This window comes from Lycium barbarum, chromosome 9, assembly GCF_019175385.1.
Source record: "Lycium barbarum isolate Lr01 chromosome 9, ASM1917538v2, whole genome shotgun sequence".
Lineage (NCBI taxonomy): Eukaryota > Viridiplantae > Streptophyta > Magnoliopsida > Solanales > Solanaceae > Lycium > Lycium barbarum.
The window spans coordinates 33,074,334-33,088,624 of NC_083345.1; the positions used below are offsets into that span (position 1 = coordinate 33,074,334).

The window sequence follows — 14,291 nt, forward strand, 5'->3', positions numbered from 1 at the left end:
TGGATTAAAATTCGATTAAGGTTAAATTTGCAAAATTAAGACCGTTTATTGAATTGACCAATTTTAGATTAATCAAGGCTATGTTTTTAAATAGGGCTACAATTGAAATGGGTTTATTAATAACTAGCTTTTAATTTTTGTCCAGTTTAAATTATGTCCATGAAGCGATATTTTCTTTATTTTTTTAAAAAGATCGAGTCCAGTCCAAAGACCAGGACACAACCCAAGTTGTTACACAGCATAGGGGGGGGAGGGGGTGGCGACATTTATACCTCTTTACGCCTTATTTTTCATCCAAACACATCCACATGATTCTCTTCTCTTTTAATGATAAAACCCTAGGTGCCGCTTATGGTTCATTTTCTCTTTCATGCCAGAAACGACAAAGGCGTAGAGAGGAGTAGTCTTATATCAGCCTTTGTATGTTCGTTTGAGGTAGCATTAATTGCTACCTATCCTTTCCCTGTTCGTTTTCTCCAAATGCCACCTAAAGGTACAAAGTTTGTGTCTTTTATCACATTTTCTTCCTTATTTTTCGTTGAATCGATCTGCTAAGCATTTATTGCTTCTTGTCCGACCAACTCAAACCCTTGATTCCCATTGGTTCTTCAAGAACCAATTGGATCGAGGGAGGTTGGCTTAGATCTGTTTGTTCATTAGTTGTATCACGTTAATCTCAGCCGTTTATTGCATGTTTGAACAAGTTTTCTCAGAAAATGGACAAAGTCCCACATCATTTGTTTTGGGGTTTTTAACAATTTGGGGGGTTCTATTTCAGATATACCTTGACAAGCACAAAACCGAATTTTGAGCATTTGACTTGAGATTTAGGTTATTAGTAAAATTTTGTACTTGGCTGAAAAATTTAAGTGTTCCCAGTTCTAAAAATTGATTTTTTGTTCTTGCGTGGTGGCTGAGGAAGAGATTTGGAAGCACTCAAGGCTTCAAATCCAATCTTGTTCACGGCTGCACTTTAAAAAGGTAATACTTTATCTTTTTTGTTTAGTTAATCTTTGCTTGATGACAAGTATGGTTTTTCCTATTATGAAGTGTCTAGTTTAGAATTTAGGTTATGACCATGTTTATTATCTCGATATATGTTTAAATTTGTCGTCACGAGTCTGTGATAGTTTGTTTAAGTGTTCTACTTATCATAGGTAGTGTCTGATCTTGCCCTAGTTGTTTTTTTGCTATTTGGATAATCAATAGACTAGTGCTGTAATGACACATTTGGTCGTTATAGCCTTTTTGGCATTTTCGCCCATTCCCGAGCATGGATTAGCTCACTTTTGACCCGAGGTGACCGTTGGCACACTTCCCGAGGTATCTAGGCTGGATTCGGCAACGTTTGTGAAATATAGGCTTAAAGTGAAAAATAGTTGACCCAAAGTTGACTTTTGGGTAAACAGACCTTTTTTGGAAATCTGTCAATTCCGAGAGGTCTGGATGGTTGTTTGTAACTTGTGTGTATATTTGGTTCGGCTCCCAATGCACTTGGATGCATTTTAGGACTTGAGTTGGAAATTAGAACTAAGGCGTCGGGGGTTGACTAGGTCAACGAGGCCTCCGTTGGAAATTTCGAGGCCACAAGCGCGTTCGTAGCGTATTTTTGTATGGGACTGTGTGTAGGGTTTGTGAGCAGATGACCTAGGAAATGGCTCGGGATTTTGATTAAAGACTTAGAAAAATCAGGGGATTATGGTACCTGGCGGCACCAGTGCCGTCCCAGCGGCACCGCTGGGGTGGCCACGTGTATTGCTGGCCAGACCGCTATGGCGGCCTTAAGGGCGCTGTAGCGGCCCCGCTACCGTCATGGCAGTGACGAGTTAGGTATTTTCATTAAGTGTGATTTAAATAAGCCCTTAGACCCTCATTATTTCCCATTTCGAAATTAGAGCTTTGGGGAACAGTTCTTGGAGATAATTTGGAGACATCCTTGGAGGTAAATCTTGCCTATTCCTTAATCACAATCATCTTAGATTTCCCCCTTCCTTTTAATAATCCCTTAGTGATGGAAGTTGAAAGAGGGTTTTGATGAACCTTTCCTTAGGCTCATGTATGAGAAAATTGATGATGTTTATGTTAGATTTTGACTAATCTAAGCTTATTAATCATATATCTTCCACTTCTAGTGTTGAATTTTGGAATCAAAGACTTAGGGTTTATGCCTAATTTGGGGGGTTTTGCTTGAAATAAAAAATTAGGCCAATCTTTGAGTTAAATTAGCAATTAGTGGTTGAGTTATGATCACCTAGTGCTTAATTTGTTATTTTGATTCCGAATTTCCTGTTTTGCCCTTGTGGGCCGGTTTTCCCAATTTCTTGGGCTAGTATTGACCTAAATTGAATAGTAACAATATTAGTATCATTCTTCATGATTTCTAATCAAGATTTAGATTATGCTTAGACTACTTTGGTTCTGAGATTCAGCGGAAAGGCAAGGCAAATGAGTGAGTTGTTGGTGTTACGGTTCGGCCATCCAGGTAGGTTGTGGCTTACCCTTGGTGAGACTTCGTATAGCGAAGCACATATTTAGATTTTATTGTCAGACAGCATGTGAACCTTCGGGTATGAAGTCGGGTTAGATATTGCCTTAGGTTGGGTCCTGTTGGGTGTTGGGGCTAGCCACCCCGTTATGTGTGATTTGATTGTTCTATTGTGCTAGCTTGATACCATGAGTCGTTGGTAGATTTTGGATTCTATTTTATCATCTTGATTATGATATAGTTGGCATACCCATTGTTGGTATTGTATTTGGATATATTGTTGGCGTACCCACTGCTAGTACTTGTGATTCTGTTATATTATTGGCATACCCATTCGTTGATACTGGTGATTCGGTTATATTATTGGCATACCTACTGTTGGTATTTGTGATTCGGATGTATTGTGGCTTACCCATTGTTGGTACTTGTGATATTGGGCATGATTATCGATGTTGATCCATGCATTGCATGCACTCTCATTTTCATGTTACACTACTGCATGACCGATATCCCAGGTTCATCTCGGAATCGTTGTTTGAGTAAAACTGATACTGGATGAACTCTTTTACTTGAGTGACGTGAGGTGGCCGATATGTGATGTTCATCCCAGAATCGTTGATTGTGTGAAATAGATACTTGATGAAACTCTTTTACTTGAGTGATGTGAGAGGCCGATGTCCGATGATCAATTCCGAAATTGTTGTTGCATGGCCGATATCCGATGTTAGTTCCGAAATTGTTGTTAGTGTATGGACTCCGCGGGTCCCCCAAGGTGGTGCTGGTGAGAACCCTCCGTGGGCAAAGATCAGGGGTCCCGTCTGTCTGTTGGGAAAAGATCAGGGACGAGTGGCACTTAGACTTCGTGAATCGCACTGGGTTGTTGTCACGACCCGACTCGGGGCCGCGACGAGCACCCGGTGCTAACCCACCCGAGCACCCTCTTAGCTTACTCTTACACTTACATCTAGGTGAGCCACAAGTCAATTCGTGCTTTTCTTTTCGTTAATCATATTGATCCCATTAGACGACCATCATCATTTAACATATCATAGGCATCTATGCCACATCATAAGTACAAGGCCGACGAGGCCAACAAATGATATACAAAACATGGGCCGACATGGCCGAACATCTCTACCCACATACACATGACTACGAGCCTCTAAGAGTATGACATATCACATTAGCGGGATAGGACCCCGCTATGCCCATAATTATATACACAAAAGAATGAGTACCCAAAAGCTGCGGCTCCGAAAGAAATGGAGCTCTGCTATGCAATCTCTGGATAAGCAGCTATGGATCAAGTCTGTCTCCCTGTGCACCTGCGGGCATGACGCAGCGTCCACAAACAAAAGGACGTCAGTACGAAGAATGTACTGAGTATGTAAAGCATGATTAACATCAATAAATAAGCATCATGAACAACATATGAAATAGCATAGGAGGGGGGAGACAATAATATCATCGTCATAGCGCTTACCTGCCTTTCATAGGACTACCCATTTTTCATACGTATTTGTACACCTACGTCATCATCCGTATTCCATAATAGTACTCGTACCATACTTGTGCTCATATTCGTATACATGTCCTTATTCGCATTCGTATACATAGTCTTTTCACATTCATATTCATATTATATACATAGCCATACACTTATATACATACATAGCGTGCCCGACCATAAGGTTCGGTGTTTCATACGTACTTAGCCAACCAATACTCAATGTTATTTCTACCTGGCCCTACCAAGGCTTCAGGGTTATCCGTACCATCTGCAGAGGTGTGCGCGCGTTATGTAATCGTATACATACTTTATACATAATAACATACATATATACATCCATATACATATATTCTACCCGGCATTATAAGCTCGGGGTGTCATTATAGCCCTTCATAGGCACATGTGAATATAATAGCCCGTAGGCACCTTTAGCATCATTATTATTATCATCGTCATCACTATCATCATCGTTTTCGCTACATCTCTATCTTATGCTTACTCGTCAATGGGGTGCGTAGTACATTTGTAGCACGTATCAAGGGTCGTGAGCTTATGAGCTCGGAGTGTCAATCACTTGAATACAACATACTCGTATAGAGGATTTAAGAGTTTGGCTAAGGAACCATGCCTTATGAAAGAAGGGTTAGCCTTACATACCTTTTCGTCGGACTATTCTACACTGGTACGCTTCCTTCCAATGCTAGCGTCTATACCTTCATTAATATCATAACAATGGCCATTAGTCATTCACGTTATCCACATTATTTAGATTCCTTAATTTGCCTCTAATTCACCCATATTCATGGTCATAACATCCAACTTCGTCCATTCGTCTAAAGTGTCTAGTTCATGATCTTAGTACCATTTATAATGCATTCATATCACAACACAACAACATTCATGATTCAATTCCAACTATTCCACAAAATGTCACTATTCATCATTCATGACCTACTTGACCATATTTTCTACAATCCATGTATTCCAACTCTTCAATACCTTAAACATCATGTAAAAATCATGAATCTTACCTTAGAAGTTGTAGGAACAAGCTTTGGTTAATAATACTCCACTTTGAGCAAACCCTAGTTTTTCTCCATTTGCATTTCTTGACTTGAATGGTATTTAATGGCTTGCTTACACTTGATTCACTTGTTTATGTTGTTGGTGACTTATAATCTTTGAAAACTTATGAAATAAATGTAGAGAGATGATTCTAGAGAGAAGTGGTGTAATGTAGAAATGAAATAAAACAAGTCTTGATCCTCATATTTAATGAATTGAAAAATCTGTGTTGGGTGAACAGTGGTCGTCCATGGAGGTTTACGGTCCGTATTTCAGTTTACGGACCGTCCCTCGTGGTCGTCTTTAAGCTTAAGCAGGACCAGAAACTTAAGGCTGCATGCATGGTGATTTACGACCATGGTTTACGGGCCGTAAATCACTTTACGGTCCGTCCACCAGGTCATATTTAACCATTTCCTCGGCTGGCAGAAAGTTGAAGCCTTGCATGGCAGTTTACGACTGCCAGTTTACGGACCGTATAGAAATTTACGGTCCGTATTTTGCAATTTACGACCACTGGGCAGTTGCAATTCTGCAACTTCCCATATTTCTTAGACTTCTCATTTTAATCACCCCCGTCCATACACATGCATTGCTCACCTTGTATCTCATCTTAACTTAGCCAACTTCCTCGTCTCACATCGGATACTTTCGAAATCTTGCCTAAGGTCATCAAACGTCGTTTCTTGCTCATGGACATCATGCACTCATATTCATCACTAGTTCATTCTCTTGCGTACCAACGGAAAATTTTCCGAGGTGTAACATTCTCCCCCCCTTAAGAACATTCGTCCTCGAATGTTAAAGTCTTCGGGGATTCTATAAAAATTTCGCCAGAGTTTCCCCTACATTATGGCACTGCCACCCTGCCACAACAGCCCATAATATCGATGCCACACAGAGCCACTATATAATAACATAAAAATTGGTCACACACGACCCAAAAGCATAAAAGGAAAACATGCATACCTTATGATCTCGACGTCTCATTTTGTACTTCTTCCAAGGGCTGAAATAGATGTGGGTATTTGGATCGCATACTCTCTTCTGCTTCCCACGTTATTTCCTCTCGATTGTTGTTCCTCCATAAGATCTTAACTGAGGCCACTTCTTTGTTTCTAAGTCTCCGTACTTGCCTATCTAGTATGGCAATGGGTATCTCTTCATAAGTCAATTTCTCTATCACTTGCACATCATTCACTGGGATGATCCTAGTAGGATCTCCAACACATTTCCGAAGTATCGAAACATGAAATATTGGATGAACTGACTCCAAGTCTGGAGGTAGATTTAACTCATAGGCCACTTTGCCTATCTTGCGTACAATTTCGTATGGCCCAATATACCGGGGACTGAGCTTCCCCTTTTTGCCAAATCTCATTACGCCCTTCATCGGCGACACTTTTAAGAATACCCAATCTTTCACTTCGAACTCTAAGTCTCTTCGACGATTATCCGCATAGGACTTTTGACGACTTTGAGCCGCTAGCAACCGATCTTGTATGAGCTTAACTTTCTCTATTGCTTGCTGGACCAAGTCTGGCCCTATCAACTTAGTTTCTCCGGTTTCAAACCACCCAATTGGGGATCTACAGTTTCGCCCATATAGAGCTTCATACGGTGCCATTTGAATGCTGGAATGGTAACTATTATTGTAAGCAAATTCAATGAGTGGCAAATGATCATCCCAATTCCCTCTAAAATCTAACATACATGCTCGCAACATATCTTCAAGAGTCTGAATGGTACGTTCGGCCTGCCCATCGGTCTGTGGGTGAAACGCCGTGCTAAGGCGCACTTGGGTCCCTAAACCCTCTTGGAAAGACTCCTAAAACTTAGCTGTAAACTGAGTCCCTCTATCGGATATAATAGATACCGGAACGCCATGGAGTCTCACTATCTCTTTAAGATAAAGCTTGGCATAATCTTCTGCCATATAGGTCGTTCTGACCGGTAAGAAATGCGCTGACTTTGTGAGTCTATCCACGATCACCCATATAGAATCATATTTACGTCGAGAACGGGGTAACCCTGTGATGAAGTCCATATTAATCACTTCCCACTTCCACGTCGGGATTTCTATAGCTTGCAACAAGCCACCCGACTTTTGGTGCTCGATCTTCACTTGTTGGCAATTAAGACATTGAGCTACAAATTCCGCTACGTCTTTCTTCATCCCATTCCACCAATATATAGACTTAAGATCATGATACATTTTCGTCGCTCCGGGGTGAACGGAGTAACGGGAACAATGAGCTTCCCTTAATATTTGGTGACGTAGACCTACCACATCGGCAACACATAACCTGCCTCGATATCGGAGAACTCCGTCTTCCGAAATATCAAATGATGACTCCTCCTTATGAGGGAGTGTATCTCTGTACTGCATTAGCATGGGATCCTCATATTGTCGCTCTTTTACTTCCGCTACTAGCGATGAAACTGCTGAATTCTGAATAGTAGCTCCGCTGCTACCTGAGTCCACTACTCGGACTCCTAGGCTCGCTAACTGTTGAAGCTCACGGGCCATCTTTTTTTTTTTCTGGTCGTACATCACTTAGACTTCCCATGGATCTGCGACTAAGAGCGTCAGCCACAACGTTAGCCTTTCCGGGGTGATACAAGATATCAACATCGTAATCCTTTAGCAACTCCAACCATCGTCGTTGTCGCAAATTCAACTCTTTCTGCTGGAAGATATACTGAAGGCTCTTATGATCTGTATAATCATCCACATGGACACCATATAAATAATGTCGCCATATCTTTAATGCATGGACCACTGCGGCTAATTCTAAATCATGGGTCGGGTAATTCTGTTCATGTTTCCGCAATTGCCTAGAAGCGTACACAATCACCTTACCGTGTTGCATCAGTACACAACCTAGCCCGACGCCTGAAGCATCACAATAAATAACATATCCTTCCAATCCCCCTGGAAGTGTCAAGACTGGGGCTGAAGTCAATCGGTCTTTCAACTCTTGGAAACTACGCTCGCAAGCATCTGTCCATTAAAACTTAGCTGACTTCTGAGTCAGCTTGGTGAGTGGCGCAGAAATAGTAGAAAAACACTCAACAAATCTTCTGTAATAGCCTGCTAAGCCCAAAAAGCTACGAACCTCCGTAGGAGTTATGGGCCTTGGCCAAGTCTTCACGGCCTCGATCTTTTGGCTATCCACTCGAATACCATCAGCTGCAACAATATGGCCCAGAAATGATACTGAGTTCAACCAAAACTCACACTTGGAGAATTTTGCAAACAACTCTCGAGCTCGCAGAACTCCAAGGACTATACGCAGATGCTCCGCATGATCTGTCTCGGATCTAGAATACACCAGGATATCGTCGATGAATACAATCACGAATAGATCCAGAAAAGGTCTGAATACATTATTCATTAAGTCCATAAACGCTGCCGGTGCATTAGTTAACCCAAACGACATTACTCGGAACTCGAAATGGCCATATGTTGTTCTGAAAGCTGTCTTAGGGATATCTTTCTCCCTAACTCTTACTTGGTGATACCCGGACCTCAAATAAATCTTTGAAAACCATTTGGCACCTTGCAATTGATCAAATAAATCATCAATCCTCGGGAGGGGATACTTGTTCTTAATCGTCACTTTATTCAATTGCCGATAATCAATGCACATTCTCAAGGAGCCATCCTTCTTCCGGACGAACAACACGGGTGCTCCCCACGGGGATGAACTAGGCCTAATGAAGCCTTTATCAAGCAAGTCCCTCAATTGCTCCTTTAACTCATTCAATTCCACGGGTGCCATTCTAAATGGGGGAATAGATATAGGTGTGGTGCCTGGCAACACATCAATGGAAAAATCAATTTCCCGTTCGGGAGGAAGGCCTGGAAGCTCTTCCGGGAACACATCCGGAAATTCGTTCACCACTGGAACTGACTGTAGAGTCGGCGACTCAGCTTCTACATCTTGAACTCGTACTAGATGATAAATGCACCCTTTTGTGATCATTTTCCTTGCCTTTAGATAGGAAATAAATCTACCTTTTGGTGATGCCGCATTCCCTTTCCATTCTAAGACTGGTTCTCCCGGAAACTGGAAATGAACCATCTTCATTCGGCAATCAACATCGGCATAACAAGAAGCCAACCAATCCATGCCCATAATAACGTCAAAATCTACCATTTCTAGCTCATGCAAATCAATCATGGTACGACGATCACAAATCACAATCACACAATTCCTATATACTCGGCTAGCTATTACCGATTCACCCACGGGTGTAGACACCTCAAAAGGATTGATAGACTCCGGCTCAATTATAAATCGACCCGCAATATATGGAGTAACATATGATAATGTGGAGCCCGGATCAATCAAAGCATATACATCATGAGAGAATACCGATAATATACATGTGACCACATCAGGAGAAGACTCAAGATCTTGGCATCCAGCCAAAGCATAAATACGGTGCTGAGAACCGCTAGTACTGGGAGCTCTGCCCCTATCTCTACCATGGCCGACTAGCGCATGTGAACCTGGCCCCGTTGGGCGTACAGATGCCGAAGATCCGGCTACCGACCCTGATGGCTGGGTCCTACCTCTACCATGCACTGAGGGGAAATCACGCATAATATGGCTCGATCGACCACATGAATAGAAAACATCTGAACCCTATCGGCACTGACCCCAATGCGACTTCCCACACTGGGAACATTGTGGCACAGGCGGCCTTGACTGGCCTGAATCACCTCTGAACTTGGATCCTGAATAACTCTGACTCGGCCCTGAACGAACAGATCTATCAAAGCCTTGGCCTGAAAACCGTGGAGGTGGACTGGTCATGGAATAGCCCGAATGGCTGGGAAACTGCTTCCTGTGTCCGCCTCTGGACTCGCCCCTCGAACCCGAAGGTCTAGCCCTCTTGTTATGCCTCCTATCTTGCTCCCGTTCATTTCTCCGCTGCTGTAAGTGTTCCTCTAATTCCTGAGCATGTGCCTGAATGCATGCAATATCCATGCCGTCCTGAAAGGGACACAGTCAAGCATTTATCCATCAAGTGTGGCCCTAGGCCTTTCATAAATCGGTGCACCCGATCGCCCATATCCGCTACCATGGCCGAAGCATACCTAGCCAAGGAGTTAAAGCGGAGACTATACTCTGTAGCACTCATGTTACCTTGCCTCAAATTCAAGAATTTATCGGCCCTAGCTCGCCGAACTTCTGGAGGCATGTAATGACGGAGAAAAGCATCAACAAATTCTTGCCATACCGGCGGAGGTGCATTGGCTCCCCGTGAAGCCATCCAAACCGTATACCACTGGATTGAGACGTCCCTCAATCTATACGACGCTAGCTCCACCGAGTCGGTGTCTGAAGCATGTATCAATCGGAGCGTCCTCAACATACCGTCAATGAAGTCCTGAGGATCCTCCTCCGGTTTCGACCCAAAGAATTCCGGGGGTTTCAAAGCAATGAAGTCATGGGCCCTTGCACTAACAACCCTGTCACCTTGCCCTGCGCTTGGCCTCTGAGTCTGGGCCGCAACCAACTGAGTCAACAAATTAATGACCTCTCTCACATCTTGGCCCGAAGCATTCGGTGGAGGAGCTGGAGCTGGGGCTGAGGCTCCCACATGCTCCTCGGTAATAGGCACTGTCTGGGAGGACTGCGATTGAGCCGCACTCTGGGACTCATCTTCCTCTACTACCGGTGGCGGTGCTCTTTCAGCCCGCTTTTCTGGCACCGTCTTGCCCTTTTGGGCTGTTGTAGCCTTTTCCTTTTAGGCATCTCTGAAATACACAACACACGATTTAGGAACAAGAATTTCTTACATCATAGCTCTATCGCACGATTCTTATGAAGAAAGAAGGTCATATATTCCTAAAATGTCCACAGCTTCTTGTTTATAAGTGTGGCGCGCAACACACCCATAACCAAGACTCTACTAGACACGGCTCCTAGACACATCCTAGGACTGAACTGCTCTGATACCACTTTTGTCACGATCCGACTCGGGGCCGCGACGAGCACCCGGTGCTAACCCACCCGAGCACCCTCTTAGCTTACTCTTATACTTACATCTAGGTGAGCCACAAGTCAATTCGTGCTTTTTTATCGTTAATCATATTGATCCCATTAGACGACCATCATCATTTAACATATCATAGGCATCTATGCCACATCATAATACAAGGCCGACGAGGCCAACAAAAGATATACAAAACATGGGCCGACATGGCCGAACATCTCTACCCACATATACATGACTACGAGCCTCTAAGAGTATGACATATCACATTAGCGGGACAGGACCCCGCTATGCCCATAATTATATACACAAAAGAATGAGTACCCAAAAGCTGCGGCTCCGAAAGAAATGGAGCTCTGCTATGCAATCTCTGGATAAGCAGCTATGGATCAAGTCTGTCTCCCTGTGCACCTGCGGGCATGACGCAGCGTCCACAAACAAAAGGACGTCAGTACGAAGAATGTACTGAGTATGTAAAGCATGATTAACATCAATAAATAAGCATCATGAACAACATATGAAATAGCATAGGAGGGGGGAGACAATAATATCATCGTCATAGCGCTTACCTGCCTTTCATAGGACTACCCATTTTTCATACGTATTTGTACACCTACGTCATCATCCGTATTCCATAATAGTACTCGTACCATACTTGTGCTCATATTCGTATACATGTCCTTATTCGCATTCGTATACATAGTCTTTTCACATTCATATTCATATTATATACATAGCCATACACTTATATACATACATAGCGTGCCCGACCATAAGGTTCGGTGTTTCATACGTACTTAGCCAACCAATACTCAATGTTATTTCTACCTGGCCCTACCAAGGCTTCAGGGTTATCCGTACCATCTGCAGAGGTGTGCGCGCGTTATGTAATCGTATACATACTTTATACATAATAACATACATATATACATCCATATACATATATTCTACCCGGCATTATAAGCTCGAGGTGTCATTATAGCCCTTCATAGGCACATGTGAATATAATAGCCCGTAGGCACCTTTAGCATTATTATTATTATTATCATCGTCATCACTATCATCATCGTTTTCGCTACATCTCTATCTTATGCTTACTCGTCAATGGGGTGCGTAGTACATTCGTAGCACGTATCAAGGGTCGTGAGCTTATGAGCTCGGAGTGTCAATCACTTGAATACAACATACTCGTATAGAGGATTTAAGAGTTTGGCTAAGGAACCATGCCTTATGAAAGAAGGGTTAGCCTTACATACCTTTTCGTCGGAATATTCTACACTTGCACGCTTCCTTCCAATGCTAGCGTCTATACCTTCATAACAATGGCCATTAGTCATTCACGTTATCCACATTATTTAGATTCCTTAATTTGCCTCTAATTCACCCATATTCATGGTCATAACATCCAACTTCGTCCATTCGTCTAAAGTGTCTAGTTCATGATCTTAGTACCATTTATAATGCATTCATATCACAACACAACAACATTCATGATTCAATTCCAACTATTCCACAAAATGTCACTATTCATCATTCATGACCTACTTGACCATATTTTCTACAATCCATGTATTCCAACTCTTCAATACCTTAAACATCATGTAAAAATCATGAATCTTACCTTAGAAGTTGTAGGAACAAGCTTTGGTTAATAATACTCCACTTTGAGCAAACCCTAGTTTTTCTCCATTTGCATTTCTTGACTTGAATGGTATTTAATGGCTTGCTTACACTTGATTCACTTGTTTATGTTGTTGGTGACTTATAATCTTTGAAAACTTATGAAATAAATGTAGAGAGATGATTCTAGAGAGAAGTGGTGTAATGTAGAAATGAAATAAAACAAGTCTTGATCCTCATATTTAATGAATTGAAAAATCTGTGTTGGGTGAACAGTGGTCGTCCATGGAGGTTTACGGTCCGTATTTCAGTTTACGGACCGTCCCTCGTGGTCGTCTTTAAGCTTAAGCAGGACCAGAAACTTAAGGCTGCATGCATGGTGATTTACGACCATGGTTTATGGACCGTAAATCACTTTACGGTCCGTCCACCAGGTCGTATTTAACCATTTTCTCGGCTGACAGAAAGTTGAAGCCTTGCATGGCAGTTTACGACTGCCAGTTTACGAACCGTATAGCAATTTACGGTTCGTATTTTGCAATTTACGACCACTGGGCAGTTGCAATTCTGCAACTTCTCATATTTCTTAGACTTCTCATTTTAATCACCCCCGTGCATACACATGCATTGCTCACCTTGTATCTCATCTTAACTTAGTCAACTTCCTCGTCTCACATCGGATACTTTCGAAATCTCGCCTAAGGTCATCAAACGTCGTTTCTTGCTCATGGACATCATGCACTCATATTCATCACTAGTTCATTCTCTTGCGTACCAACGGAAAATTTTTCGAGGTGTAACAGTTGTGCTACCGAGACGTCGATATTTCCGTCCGGAGTACATGTGTACAGCGCATTTGCATGGCATTGCATTGTATTCATACCATTATTGCATTGCATTACATTGCATTATGACTTTATTTGAGATATTTTGGTGTTGGATTGGATTGGATTGGATATATTCAGACTTGGCACATTTGGGATTAAATGCTTTACATAGGTGATGACGGATATTTGGAATTGATTGCATTGTCTTATACTTGTTGTTTTGTTTGCTTATCTGCTTTATTTGCTGAATTGTGTTAGCTATGATTAGTCGGCCGATAATGCCTACCGGTACTGTTGTTTGTACTGAGCTACACTTGCTGCATTCTTTTATGAATGCAGAGTATCAGGTCGGATCCACTTCCGTAACGCGTGGCTGATCGACGCTTCAGCTTTTTCTTGAGTTTCCAGGGTGATCATAGCCGTCCGCTACCTTGAAGACTTTCTATCTTTATGTCTTATTCTTTTCAGAGACATAGACACTTTATGTATTAGTATTCCGGATTATATTATTTCTCTTTAGATGCTTTTGTGTTATTCAGACTAGACCCTGGGGTGTTTATCGTCATTCCGCACTTTTCTACTACTTATATATATATATATATATAGTGAGACTTATGTATTATTTATTCTATTCCGTTGCTTAGTTTCATTCTTTTATGTATTTATTCACTGTTGGGTTGAGGGTTCGCTTACTGAGGTGGGAAGGTAAGTGCCCACACGACTTCGCCAAAATAGGTCGTGACAAGTGCATATTTATTTGAGTACAAATTTT

At 42.2% G+C, this 14,291-nt stretch overlaps 1 long non-coding RNA gene across 1 annotated transcript; it reads left to right on the top strand.

Annotated features, from left to right (window-relative positions):
* Positions 1 to 313: 313 nt before the first annotated feature.
* Positions 314 to 14,066, top strand: LOC132609157 (uncharacterized). The gene is made up of 3 exons (XR_009570720.1): positions 314 to 493; positions 923 to 981; positions 13,859 to 14,066. It is a non-coding gene; the product is annotated as an uncharacterized LOC132609157 (long non-coding RNA).
* The last annotated feature ends 225 nt before the right edge of the window (positions 14,067 to 14,291 follow it).